The sequence below is a fragment of the Ictidomys tridecemlineatus genome, chromosome 3 (genome assembly GCF_052094955.1).
Source record: "Ictidomys tridecemlineatus isolate mIctTri1 chromosome 3, mIctTri1.hap1, whole genome shotgun sequence".
Classification (NCBI taxonomy): Eukaryota; Metazoa; Chordata; class Mammalia; order Rodentia; family Sciuridae; genus Ictidomys; species Ictidomys tridecemlineatus.
Genome location: NC_135479.1, coordinates 121,224,037 through 121,237,708, shown reverse-complemented (window position 1 = coordinate 121,237,708; position 13,672 = coordinate 121,224,037). Strand labels below are relative to the sequence as shown.

At 40.4% G+C, this 13,672-nt stretch overlaps 1 pseudogene; it reads right to left on the bottom strand.

Annotated features, from left to right (window-relative positions):
• Window positions 1–4,227: 4,227 nt before the first annotated feature.
• On the bottom strand, window positions 4,228–5,394 carry LOC101958406 (E3 ubiquitin-protein ligase RNF4 pseudogene; annotated as a pseudogene).
• Window positions 5,395–13,672: the final 8,278 nt, after the last annotated feature.

Sequence of the window (13,672 nt, the reverse complement as noted above, 5' to 3'; positions counted from 1 at the left end):
GCATATAGCATAATTTGGTTAATGATATTTCCTTGTTCTTCCCATTTCCCTTCTCCCCTGCCCCCTTGACCCCCTACCTCTCCTCTACATATCTCCCTTCTATTTTCATGAGATCCCCTCTTTTTCCGCTCTAGTTTCCAACAAATGAGAGAAAACACTCCACCCCTGATTTTCCCATTTGGCTTAAAAAAATCAGCTTCAACTTAACTTCTTTTTTAATTCTCCCCAAAGTTAACTCAAATTTTTCTTAGAGATATATCTCTCATTTTCACAATTCCATCTGCTCACCCTAACTTGCTATTGGAGTAAGCTCTCCCTTTGGTCATTCTGAGATTTGAATGGTAAAATTGTTCATTTCTCCCTTTTTTTGGTTAATTGAAATGCCCTACCCCAATTTGGTGAAAATGAAAGAATCATTGTTTTATTTGGCATATATTGAAATGCCAAATAAAATATTCAAGATATTGCTTTCTTGATAGTTCATTTTTACTAATTTCTACATTTCAAACAATCCCTCCTATCTACACATTTTTGTGTACAAAAACACAACTTATGACCTCAAAGGTGATCATTGAAGCATTTGTTTCTTATATACTATTAAAGACCAAGGATTTCTGTAGTTAAATTTCAGAAGTTCAACCAAAGTTGGTAAAAAGGCTGTGAAATATGGGAATTTAACCTTTGCCTATTACCATGTAAATCATTTAGTTTCAGAATGTTTGCCCTGGAATGAGTGAAGGTTTGTATTTTCTTCTTGTCAAAATGCCTGTGAACTGAGAGTGAAACAATGATGTTTGCAAATGTCACCTTTAATGCCTGTCTGCTAGATCCCAGGCAGCTGCTTTTATATATTTAAAATTCTGAAACCCCTGGAGGGATGTGACTATAAACAGTACTTAAAGTTTTTTTTTTTTAATATTTGATGACAATACATAGTGATCAGAGAAAGAGAGATGTGAAAACCAATGCTATTTCAGCTTCTCACATGCTGGAAAGCAAGGAGAATAAGGAAACTATGTTTTTTATTTTGCTATGAAACCATTCGAAAACAAGTTACTGTTGAGATATTTCTTTCAGCATCATCTGGTATCTTTTTCCTAAGTTTACAGCATGACTGCACTTTTTCTTTTCTTTTTTTCTTTTTTTTTTTTGGTGATGGTGGGGATACTAGGAAATGAACTGAAAGGCACTCTACCACTGAGCCACATCCCCAGTCCTTTTTATTTTTTATTTTGAGACAGGTTCTTGCTAAATTGCTGAGTCTGTCATTGAACTTACAATCCTCTTGCCTCAGCCTCCTCAGTGCCTAGGATTACAGAATGCAACACTGCACCCAGCCATGACTGAGATTTGAGAGCAGCCTCTTTCAAGAAATAGATGCTTTTGGTTATGAAGGAGCTCTCCATAGGTACATGTTTTACCCAAGAATTACCATTATTTTCAATAAAATAATAACTCAATAAAAGTGAGTTATTGCTCTCAAAACAGCAAATGACAGAGGAAGGGTTAAAATGCTTACCACAATGTTGCCTATTTCTCAAGAAAGAATTCTCAATAATCTGTGACGTGAATAAAGAGCCTACATCTTGCGGGCAAATTTCTACCCCTCACACATCAGATAGAGCACTAATCTGTAGGATATATAAAGAACTCAAAAAGCTAAACATTAAAATAAAAAAAAACCCAATCAATAAATGGGCCAAGGACCTGAAGCGTCTGCTTCTCAGAAGAGGATATACAATCAATCAACAAATATATAAAAAAAATGTTCAACATCTCTAGCAATTAGAGAAATACAAATCATGACTACTCTTAAGATTTCATCTCAATCCAGTCAGAATGGCAGCTATTATGAAGACAAACAACAAAAATAAGTGTTGGCAAGGATGTGGGGGGAAAATGTACACTCATGCATTGCTGGTGGGATTGCAAATTGGTGCAGCCAATATGGAAAGCAGGATGGAGATTTCTTGGAAAATTGGGAATGTAACCACCATTTGACCCAGGTATCCCTCTCCTTGGTCTATACCCAAAGGACTTAAAAACAGCATACTACAAGGACATAGCCACATCAATGTTTATAGTAGCATAATTCACAATAGCTAAACTGTGGAATCAACCTACATGCCCTTAAGTAGATGAATGGATTAAAAAATGTGGCATATATACACAATGGAATATTACTCAGCAATAAAATAGAATAAAATCATGGCATTTGCAGGTAAATGCAGTTAGAGAAGATAATGCTAAGTGAAGTTAGCCAATTTCAAAAAACCAAATGCCAAAGTGTTTTTTTTGATATAAGGAGACTTATTCATAGTGGGATGGGGAGAGGGAGTGTGAGAGGGACAGATGAACTCTAGACAGGGCAGAGGGACTAGGAAGGGGGTATGGGGTTATTAATGATGGTGGAATGTGGTGGATGTTATTATCCAAAGTACATGTATGAAGACACAAATTGGTCTGATATACTTTGTATACAACCAGAGATATGAAAAATTGTGTTCTGTATGTGTAATAAGAATTGTAATGCATTCCGCTGTCATATATAAATAAAAAAATAAAAAATAAACAAATTGTAGTAAGACATAAAAAAGAATTCTAATCTGCTTTGCATACATTTAACTTTAATAAACATCTTTATTTTCTTTTGTCCAAATTAATGGTTTTATTTACATCTTTAACACTAGCTGAGGAGTCCAAAACAGATTGATGTCCATGGATACAGTTTAAATGTAACAAAGAAAGAGCTGAACTATGTACAATGAGGAAAAGGACTTTGACTCCCATACCAGTCTTTTCCTAATTAGCAGTTTCTCATTAGTAGAAAATAAACACACTTTTTTCCCCAATTTAATTTAGGAAGAAGTAAACTATCACATATAAACTATCACATAAGTTGTGTTTTAAGGAAAAAAATACAAAGAAAATTTTAAATGGGTGTCACCACATCAATGGGTTGACAGCTTCGTGGTTGCCTTGACCCTTGAAGTCTGATGTCACTTCAACCTAACAAAGAGCACTTCCATGAGCCCAGAGGGGACTTCATGGCCATGATGTCCAGTGGGAGGCAGGCATGCAGCACTAGGGTCAGCACAGAAGCTTCCACCCTCTTAAACTCCATGAGGAAAATCATGATTCTCATTCAAACTAACTGGACGTGAGCCAGGCTGTGAAGTGAGAGTGAGGGATGAACCCTTTCCTTCACATAGAAGAAGGACGCTCCTTCAGCTCCATCTAAAGTGAACACTGGGCGGAGTCCCTGGTCATTCAGGAGAGTGCACTGAAGGTCAGTTAGGGCTAGCAAAGCCAGAAAGGTCCCTTTCCCACCAGGAAGGCTGTGGGTTTGGCTTGAAGCCTCTGAAGGAGGGTGTGGCAGCAGAGGATGGCCTGTCCTGCCCATGAGGCCCTGCCCCTGCTAGTCACCCCCAGTGTCTCAGGGACAGTCTGGATCACCTTGTTGCCTCCCAGAGAACCCAAAGTCTCTCTAGGGTTGTCATCAGGCCCTGGCAGAGAAAGAGCCACCACCATGCTCTGACAACCCAACCTACAGAACAGTCAAAAGCCCAGAGGATCACAGACCAGCTGGCCAGAAGAGCAGCTTCTGAAACTGTAAATATGGACAGTGGGAGAGGGAGAGAAGCCAAGTCAGGACCAGGAGTGGTGGGCCAATGTCTTTGAAACAGGGGCGCCAGCGACGTGGGCAAAATTATGGAAGTGAGTGGCTGATAAGACCACAGTTACTGCCACCACCTCCTGGTATCTACGCTTGGGCAGACCTAGGCAGTGGGAACTGAGGAACTGAGGACTAGAGGGCACACGGCCAACTCAGGACAGATTTTATCAGAAAAGAGAAGACACCAAATATGTGCCTGCTCTATTGAACCTGGAATGTCCTGTGCCAGGTGGAGAGCTTTGGGGCACAGGTGAGGTTCCTGAGAACAGTTGGTGAGCGGAGACAGGATGGGATGGGCACTGCTCCACAGGTGACATTCGGGCTCTGAGGAGGACACTAACAGTGCTGCATCTCCTGGGCTTCTATAAAGTAGTAAAGAATGGGCTTTGTTGCACTTTTGTTTTTGGAAACAGGGCATTGCCCTGCAGAGGTTCTTGATTTGCCCAAAAAAAAAAAAAAACCCGAAAAACAAAAAACTTCAGATCAATTACAAAGTACAGGCAGAATCCTAGGGGTTGGGGGGAGATCCAGTGGCTGGGATTTCCAGGGAGTCACTGCTGCACCTGGAACCCCTTGGCCGAGTGGACTGTGTCTGGCTCGGTTACTGTGTGGTAGATAGACGGGTCAACTGACAGGTGCCTGGGAAGGTTGTGCACTTGGGAGAGATGGGGCAAGCTTTCCAGACAGGGAAACTTCTTGGCGAACGTAGACCCAGAAAAGTGGAACCACAATTTTTAACTTCAATGTCCTAACCCTTTCTCCTACTCTGGGATGAAACTACCCCAGAGGAGCAGAGAGATGGAGCCAGATGGGGAGGGCCCCTGGTCCAGCTCCAGAGCATCAAACCAGGTTACAAAAGGATCTAAGTGGGGATTGGAAACAAAAGAGAAGTTTATATACCTGATGTTGGTTTTGAAACAATCTTTTTTTTAAAAAAAAAAAAAATTATTTTTTTAGTTTTAGATGGACACAATATTTTTTTATTTTACACTTATGTGGTGCTGAGGATTGAACCCAGTGCCTCATGCATGCTAGGTGAGTACTCTACCTCTGAGCCACCACCCCAGCCCTTGAAACAGTCTTTTTGAGCTCAGGAAATTGGAGGCAGATACCACGTGAAGAACCCAGCCGGGGTGTCTGTCCATTGTCTTTCCTGAGCAGCTCTGAAACTTCATGTATAAATGGGGTGGTACGGAGACACTGGCTACAGAAGACATGGCCACACTCTGTAGAGACAAGGAGAAGTCCATCGTGCCCAGTCTCTGAGTATCTGCATGCAGATGGGAACAACTGATAGTACCAGAGGGTCTGAGCCCTGTGGCCCTTTCCTCCCTGGCATTTCTGGGAGTGTGGGTGGTCCCATACACATCTCTGTCCCTGGACAACTCCTCGTCATCACTGCCCACCACGCAATTGTTGGCATGGTCTTGGCACAGCCTCCTGCATTCCTCTTGGGCCTTCTCCTTCGTCAACAATCACAACAGAGTCATTGGGAGTCAGGTTCACCACCACAGGCTCTAAAGACTCACAGGTGAGGTCCACGATTTCATCTCCAGCAGTTTCCACGAGTTCTATAGGTTCTGCTTCCAAGGAAATCTCAGAGGTGGAGGCTGCTTCTTGGGTTCTCTTCTGGATGTGTCTAGAACTTACTTTCCACCACAATGCTTTCTTGTACTCATTATGCTCCTTGGCTCCAACCTACAGAAAGGGACATGATCTCTACCCAGGTTTGTAGCAAAGCAGAATATTCAGCCTCTCATGCCCGCTGGTTACTCATCCTCTGGCTTACAAAGAATTTGGAGCCAGACAGATTTCAGTATCTTTGAGCCCTGCCCAGGGTTGGGCTAGTCCAGCAGGTGCTACTGCCAACACACTAGCAAGAGAAAGCACCTTTGCAAGCCCATAAGGAGACCCGCTCAAGCAAGACTCCCTCAATAAACATCTTATTAGGGAATAAATTTTATGAATGCAAGGGAAGGAAAATGACTGGATTCAATTTTAATACAGTAAAATTGAATTTTTAGTGTTTATGCTACTAGAAGTTCTTAGGTACTATCTCATTTGATCCTTTGGAAGCTCCACACAGTCGGTATGTATGCTATTCCCTTATGCAGATGACTAAACAGAGGCACTTTCTCTGAAAGTTTCTGTCTACATGGAGCGGATGCAAATGAATTAAAAGCCATTCTCAAATTTTGCCAGTGTTGAAGATCATTCTTAATCTTAAACCTTTCCCTTCCTTACAGTAGGGATTCTTTCAATTTAGAATCTCCTGTCTCCTGGGTGCTGACCAATCTTCTTTCTCCAGAGCTCCAGACTCCCTGAAGTTAATTAACATCACAAAGAGACGGGGGATAATAGAGACAGGAAGGATGGTTTCAGCCTTCCAAGTGGCAGGTGGCTGGTGTGCAATCTGCTGGTGGATTGAATTAGGTTCTTGGGAGATTTCAGCAGGGAGAATGTGGGATTGTAGGGTAACCTCCATAATATCTGCCAGCTTCCCTTTTGTTTTTGATATTTGATATTTGCTGCAATGATAGCTTCAAGTTCAAAGCACACGATCACATTTAATTCACCCTTTTCCTAAAAAATTCTGGAGGCTCTTCTACTGGGTGTCTTGAGAGGACTGGTGTTTTGCCTTTGGGTGGCTGTGGACTTCACGGGGAAGGTGAAGAGGGTGAGCAAATGAGTGTGGTTGGGTGGGAACTAAATCCTCCAAATACAGAAGAGCAGAAAAGTAGCCTCAGTTGAGAATAGTACAGAAAAACTGCAGACAATGGAAACAATGATCCAGGAAAGAAAGGGTGAGAACTGGGATTTCCAACTGGGGCTGCAAAAGTCCAAAGAGGGAGTAAGTTCTGATGAGATCCCTGAAAACCAGAATGTTCAGAAAGCAACTAAAAGCAAAATAGAAATTCTGGCCTAGATATTGCTATTTAAAAAGGTTTATCTTTCTGTCTGAAAAAAATGATAAAAGCTAAAATCACTCTTGTTTTACTTAACTGGAGGACTCTATTAGAAAGATCAATTCAGTGAAAAATCTAGCAATTGCACACATGAAAATTTTCTTTTAAAGAAATCTTTTTCAGCTTCTACATTATAAGTAAATTCCATAGTTATTAACAGTCATATCAAATTTACCTGAATCTGCCTCTTCTGACTAGTGCCTCACTTGGAAAGGACTTTCCCTGACTATGTGTCTCTGTTCCCGACCTCCCTTAAAGAGAGGAGAGAAGACCCTGAAACTATAGTAAAACAAAGCTTGTGAGTTTTGGGTTATTTTGCCATTTTGAATGTGGAGAACTACCTTACTGCTTAGTAGTCAAGACTATTCCATTTGCATGAATAGGGGCAGAGGAATTTGCTGGAGGTGTGTTTGTTTAATGTAGCTGTTGGAATCTCTAGCTTACACTACTTAATTTCATAGCTGCCACGTTGTCTCATGGGAATGTGGTATTTCCAGTAATTTGCAAGAATATGTGAGCTGAGTATTGCCAGATCTCATGTCAGGGATAAAATTAATGCGTATGATCCGAGTATTCCACTTGAAGCCCTTAACCCATTAGGACCAGAATACTAAATAACCTGTTTAGCTCAGTTGGCTATCTGTTGATTTTACAAATTGCTTTAAAACTTTATATATATGTAAATATATATATGCTTAAAGATGCAACATGCTAAAGAATTAAATAGCAGGAAAACCCAGATGCAAACTCTTAAGTCTTCTGTTTACAGATAAGCTTTAGCAAAAGTATTTTTTTTCCCTCCTTCTATTTACATTCTGTGCTCTACTTAACTACTCAAAATATTCATGAGTTTGGAACACTGGGTGCTGTTATACAGTTTCTCGTGAAGTGCATTTGTTATGCAAATTGTTACAGTGAACCATCCTTCATGAGCTGTTTATGTTCAGTGTCATAGGGGAAGAAGCACCCTGTCTCATTCCATATAAATTCCTCTTTACAATCCATCAAAGACAGAAAGACGCTTGAGATTAAATAAATGTGTTACTAATATTAGTGAATGTCTGAGGCTTGAAATATTTAAGAGATTTTTGGACATTTATAATTACACTTCCCTAATTGCTCTGGGAATTGGTGAAGAAGATGAGTGACAGGTCAGCGCTTCAGGCAGTTGTCTGCATGGTCCCTCATCCCACTCAGGAACATGACTGATTTCAAAAGGAGACACAGGTCAGCCCACAGAAAAGAGAAGCATTAAAAAAGAAGGCAAACATGCAAGAGAGAAGGATTTGTTTCCTCATTTATTTTAGGATCACTGGTTTAGCTGGGGACACCACGAACACATAGTCCCTACCTTCTGGATGCTGACAGTCTAGGGAAGACAAGTTGCATGATGGGAAAAGTTCTTGCCATCACTCCTAAACTTTGGCTTTGGGTAGGGAGAAGATGTTCTTTTTTTACTTTTTGATTTTCCAGTGCCATTCACAACCCCAAAAAGCACAATTTGGAATGCCATCATCCTAACTGTTGAAATCCAGAAGATCAAAATCCCTAAGTCTAAAATCCTGCACGTTGCTAAGCACTGAAAGAACAAAGGTTCCATGAGAGGAATAGAAAGCTGAGTTGTGGGGAAGGGGTTGGCAACAGCAATAGCTGCAGCTGACATGTGTCACTTGTCTGCACTGGTCCTCTTGTGCAGGAGGGGTCCTAAACCCAAACCCTCCATCCTCTTTTTTGGCGCCTCTGGGAGGATGCTTTTGCGTAGTTACCTGGGTTCTGGGGACATGGCTTTTTCTTCTTGGGACTGTTGCTTTCCTTCAGCTATAAAAAAAAGGACCATTTAGCTGAGTGCTTGCCTTCTGTAGATGATGCTGTATTATTACTCTGTTTTTGCCATTTCGGGTCACTGGAATCGTGGCAGCCCATCTTGCCATGAGAGGGAAGGGACATCTCTTCTGAAAGCTGTAAACTCCCCGAAGTCGGGTCACATTAGTTGATGGTAGTGGTGATAGCATTGTAAATGTGACAAATGTCCTAGGGTAACTTTTGGAAACTCTCACTAGCCTTACAAATGGATTTTTACATCCTCTTGCACTTAGCTTACAGGCAGGAAGCAGTTCTTTGACTTTAATAAACCAGACTGATAGCTGCTTGCTGTGGCACTCAAGGGTACAGTTTACACACAATCAGACATGGGTTTGGGCTGGATGCTCATCGAATAAGGACGATATCTTCCCCCCATAGGAACTTGTTCCATCCTATTTTTCTGATGTTTGAAATATTTGCTTTTTTTTTCAGTATGAGAGAATTTTCTAGAGGTATATTTAAGTAGTGGACTTTCAACTTGATATACTTGTAGCATGTTCTTAAGATCAGTGTGTCTCACTTTTGGGGGGTTTGCCAAATGGTAAGACAGATGGCAACACAACTTAGTAGAGTTTGTGATCTTGTTTGTAGCTAGCATCATATTTTTTTAAAATGTAAACATATAGCAACCCTTGTACTATCTTTCTGATAAATACCTTGAAAAAATATGACCACAAAACAGTAGGATACTCAATATTCAAGTTCAGGTGATGATGCTGATGCTGATTTTTGATTTTGAAGTTAATCATTTTCCAAATATACAAAGATTTAAACTTTGGAGGAGGGGACAGAAGTCATCATGGCAAGCATAATGGCTGGGGGAAGGGGAGGTTGTGCTCACAGATTTTTGCTTTTAAGTTTATTTTCTCCTAATGATGATACACCATAGAGGTTTGTTTTTCCCTCTATCAGTAGCATTGAGATTTTAAAAAAAGGGAGGGAGACAGGTTTTCAAGTCAAATACACCTGAGATTAAATATACCTGAGATTAAATCCAAATTCTGTTCGTTTATTAGCTCTGTGACCTTGGTTTGATAAACTGATCTTGAGTCAGTTTATTTACCTACAAAATGGGAGTAAAAATGCACATCTTGAAGGATGATTTTGCTTTACATTAAATAATGTATGATTGGTATTTAGCCCACTCTTGCCACAGGCAAGTGATCAGTGAAGTTTTGGTGAATGAGTAAGGACTACCTCAACCGAGCTGAGGTGCTACTTAAGTGATGAGCTTAATGAAAAATATGTGACCTTTACCAATTGTCTTTCATGGTGTCATGCTCTGAGCTAAGCTCTGGAGCTGAAGATCAGTCTCAGGCATAGACCTCAAGGAAGTCACAGTCTGTAAGAGAAGTCAAGTCCCACACCAAAGGTCAAAGCGTCATGCATTAGGGACCATGCAGATAGGCACAGGGGAGGAAGGAGGCCTATTTGGGGGAATGACCCTTGAGCTGACTATGGAAGGATAAGTGTGAGTCATTTTAATTTAACAAGGGAGTGAGAAAGGAAGAGAGAAAGGCTATTGAGACCTGAATTCTCATCCAATTTCCTAGTTCAGAATGGAAGTTTTATGGATTTTAACCTCTTCTTCCTTTTCACGGGGGTTCCTGAATTCTCCTTGCTTTCCCCTTTTATCAGCATGGGGAGGTCTGAGAAAGGGGGAAGATTGCAGAGTACACCCTTATAGGGCTGTGACTCCCAAGCTCTTCATGCCACATGGCCTCATCAGGGAGGCAGGCAGAGGGTGAAAGTTAGAGGACAGGGCTGCTCAGCAATGGTGATACTAACTGCTTTATGTGTGTATGTGTGTGTGTGTGTGTGTGTGTGTGTGTGTGTGTGTGTGTGGTGGGTGCATCATCACAAAATTATCTGGCATTAATCATCTATGTGCAGCATGTTCCTGCAGGCCAGTAGGAGAGCACTGGAAAGAACAAGATGGCAGCCATACTGGACAATAAAGATATCTCCTGGACATATCCTCTATTCCAGTATTTCTGCCTTTTCCCTAAACCACTCTCTTCCAACATCCCTTGGCAATTATATTTTCTCTTGAAAACCTACTTGCACACTAAATATGATTATTTCTATCCCCCGAATCCAAGTCACTCCTTTGCATTCCTTGGTGGGTGGAATCTCTGAGGCTTCAATTATCAAAGCTATGCAAACAGCTTAAAAAAAAATCTTAGAGTTCAGGCTACACAGGGAGAATAAGATGCTGTGTTAGAAATTGGGCATTTAGAATTGCCTTGAAAATACATTTATAATTGTATATAAAACAAAATATACATGTGAGCTATGTGGTTTTATTTTTAATTATCTGCTTTTTACTAAACATTTCACTAAAATCTCAAGAAATAAAATTCCACAGCCTGCTAAATGAACAAATAAAATATGATGCATAATAAAATCAGATGATATAATGCACATGAAAAAATGGGACAAGAGGAAAATAAATAGAAAATATATATAGTCTTGCAAAACTTAACATTGTGCTCCTTTACAAAATAAATATCTCCAGAATATTATGAGCAAACAAGTTTTAAAGTTTAAAAATGCACTCTATTATGTTATCTTAGGTTTTATGTCTCAGCATTAATGTATTTATATTTCTTTTTGTTTTTATTAATCCACTGAAACAGCCTTCAGCTAATTCCCACCACCCAAATGTAGTCCACAGATGCTATCTGCTCATAAAGAAAAAAATAAATTTATATTTTGTGATGCAGCTATATTATCTTCAATGGGGGAAGTTTTATTGTATTAGATTTTTTCCATTCCTGTGTAGCATAACGGTCTCAAAATCGATAAAACAGCAGCACATATAATAAGTAATATGCAGAAAAGTAGGTCACTTGGCATTAATTCATAGAGAAAATAGGTCTGCTCAAACACAGGTCTGAGAGGCGTAATTAGTGTTAGTCACTGCTCTCTTTACTGAAGGAGCTGTGACTGATGGCTGTCCTCCTTCCCTTCCCTCCCCTGCTTCCCAGACTCTTGTGTCAGCAAACACTGAGAAGCAAATAAAAGAGTCGTTTCAGCGGTTCTGAGGGATGCAGCCAAGCAAGGTCTGGGGTTAATGGTGGCTGAGTTTCCCTGTCCCCTCCCGACACTGACTGGGTACGGTGCACAGAGGGTTCTTCGGAAGCCAGGCTCCCTCACCTGCAGAAGCACAGCTGCCACGTCTCTTTCTTCCCTTGAGAAAATGTTACTCAAAATACAAAAACAGGAGGGTCAACCTGACAATCGCAGCTCCCGTGTTTGTTGCTGGCATTTATGGAACTTGGATCAGAGTAACTGCTACTTGTGGGTTCCATGAGACTACTTCTCCACTAAGCTACCTGAGAGATCTCTAAGAGAATCACTAATCTAAGCCTTGAGAGAATCACCTTGGAAACTCATGATGGTGGTAGTGAAGTATTTTTATTTATGGAAAATTCTGACATGTAGGTCAGTAAATCTAGGACAGATATGCAGACTCAGTTTCAAGACATATTTTGTTTAGATTGGATATATTTTGTATCTTATTACTTTGGGGGGAATTATTCTTCACTTAAAACTCGGGAAATTTCACATTAAAAACATCCAGATTTCTGGATTATCTTAATAAATCAGAAAATCTCACAATGGGGTCGTATTCTCCTGGCAAGAGCTGGCTGGAACTAAGCAGCAAGAGTACTTATACCCACATACGTGGCTTCCAGCAAGTCAGAATCCATGCTGCACCCTGATGAGTGGCCTCCTGCCTTCTTTGTTCATTTCCATTGTTTACCTTTGTGTTTTTGGACCAACGGATCTCAAAATGGCTGCAAATCACAACCATCTAAAGAAATTTTAGGTCCCAGATGCACTCCCAGAGAACAGCCTTCAGCTAATTCCCACCACCCAAATGTAGTCCACAGATGCTATCTTCTCATAAAGAAAAAAAATATTATTTATGGATTTGAAGTAGAGTAGTCTTAACAGCATCTCAGAAGATTTTAATATGTGACCACAATTGAGAAACTCTGGCCCAGGGAGATGGGAAATTATTTTCTCATGAAGATCCCAATGAAGTTGTTGTTGGACCTTGTTGATTTCCATTAAGGAAATTGCAATTTCTTGGTTCTTCCAAGGAAAATTGATCTAATCTTTCTCTTCCTTTACATTTCCTGGTGTTTGGGGATTCATTGGGGCTAAGGAATTCAAAGACTGTGTTGTCAGCAAGAGATGGATTAGTATCTTGTCTTAAACATTTATAAATGCTGAGCGTCACACTCCTGCTGTTTGGAATTTTTCCTCTTACAATGCACACAGAGGAGAGCTGTAGTTTGCTACCCATGATCTCTCTCTACCCCACCCAGTACTGTGCTAGGTAGGGGGTTTCTGGCTGAGCAAAAAAAAAAAACCCCTGCATCTGTGGAGTACCTCATGAGATCAACCTTTTTAATGCCCATAAAAAGACAGGATGTCAATTTAAAGCCTCATCTGTCACAAGCATTTTCAATCTTGCCATGATTTATGAAATACTGTAAATTACAATCACTCTGGCCCATAATATCCTGGCAGCTACTTCAATAGCAAAACTTTCATCCAAAAATATGATCTATAGGCAGAATAAAAGTTGCAGAAAGGGAGTGTTATTTAATAGGTGGTGCTGTTATCATGTGCTTAAAAGGGAAAGTTTCCTCAAGTGAAAGATGTTTCCTTGCCACCTACAGGACTGACTCCCTGCACAGAGCCTGGTGAGGGAGAGTGCTGGCTTGCAGTTTTCTGGGTATCTTATGAGTGAGCAAAAGTTCAAGGAAGATATGTCAGAAAGAAAAAGCAGGAGGAGAATTGAAACTTTCATTTGAAATGAACTCTCCAAGGTTCACTGGTCTCTACATTTTCTCCCGCAAAGAGACATTCCCTGCAGCCTTTTGGGAGAAGAGGGAAATTTTTGCATAGCAGTCGGGATGGATCAATTTGATGTGTAATGTATTGGAAGATTTAGGATGATAATGATGATGATGATGATGATGATGATGTTGATAATGATATAGGGAGAGAGATGGATGGAGTTAGGTTGAGATTTGTTTCAACTGGTGTTTATAAAAAACTTTCATATAAAAAGCAAAGTGACTTCTTCATATCTTGTCAGGTTGGAGTCTCAGAAGAAGCTTAACCTATAGGATTCCTAAACTGCTCT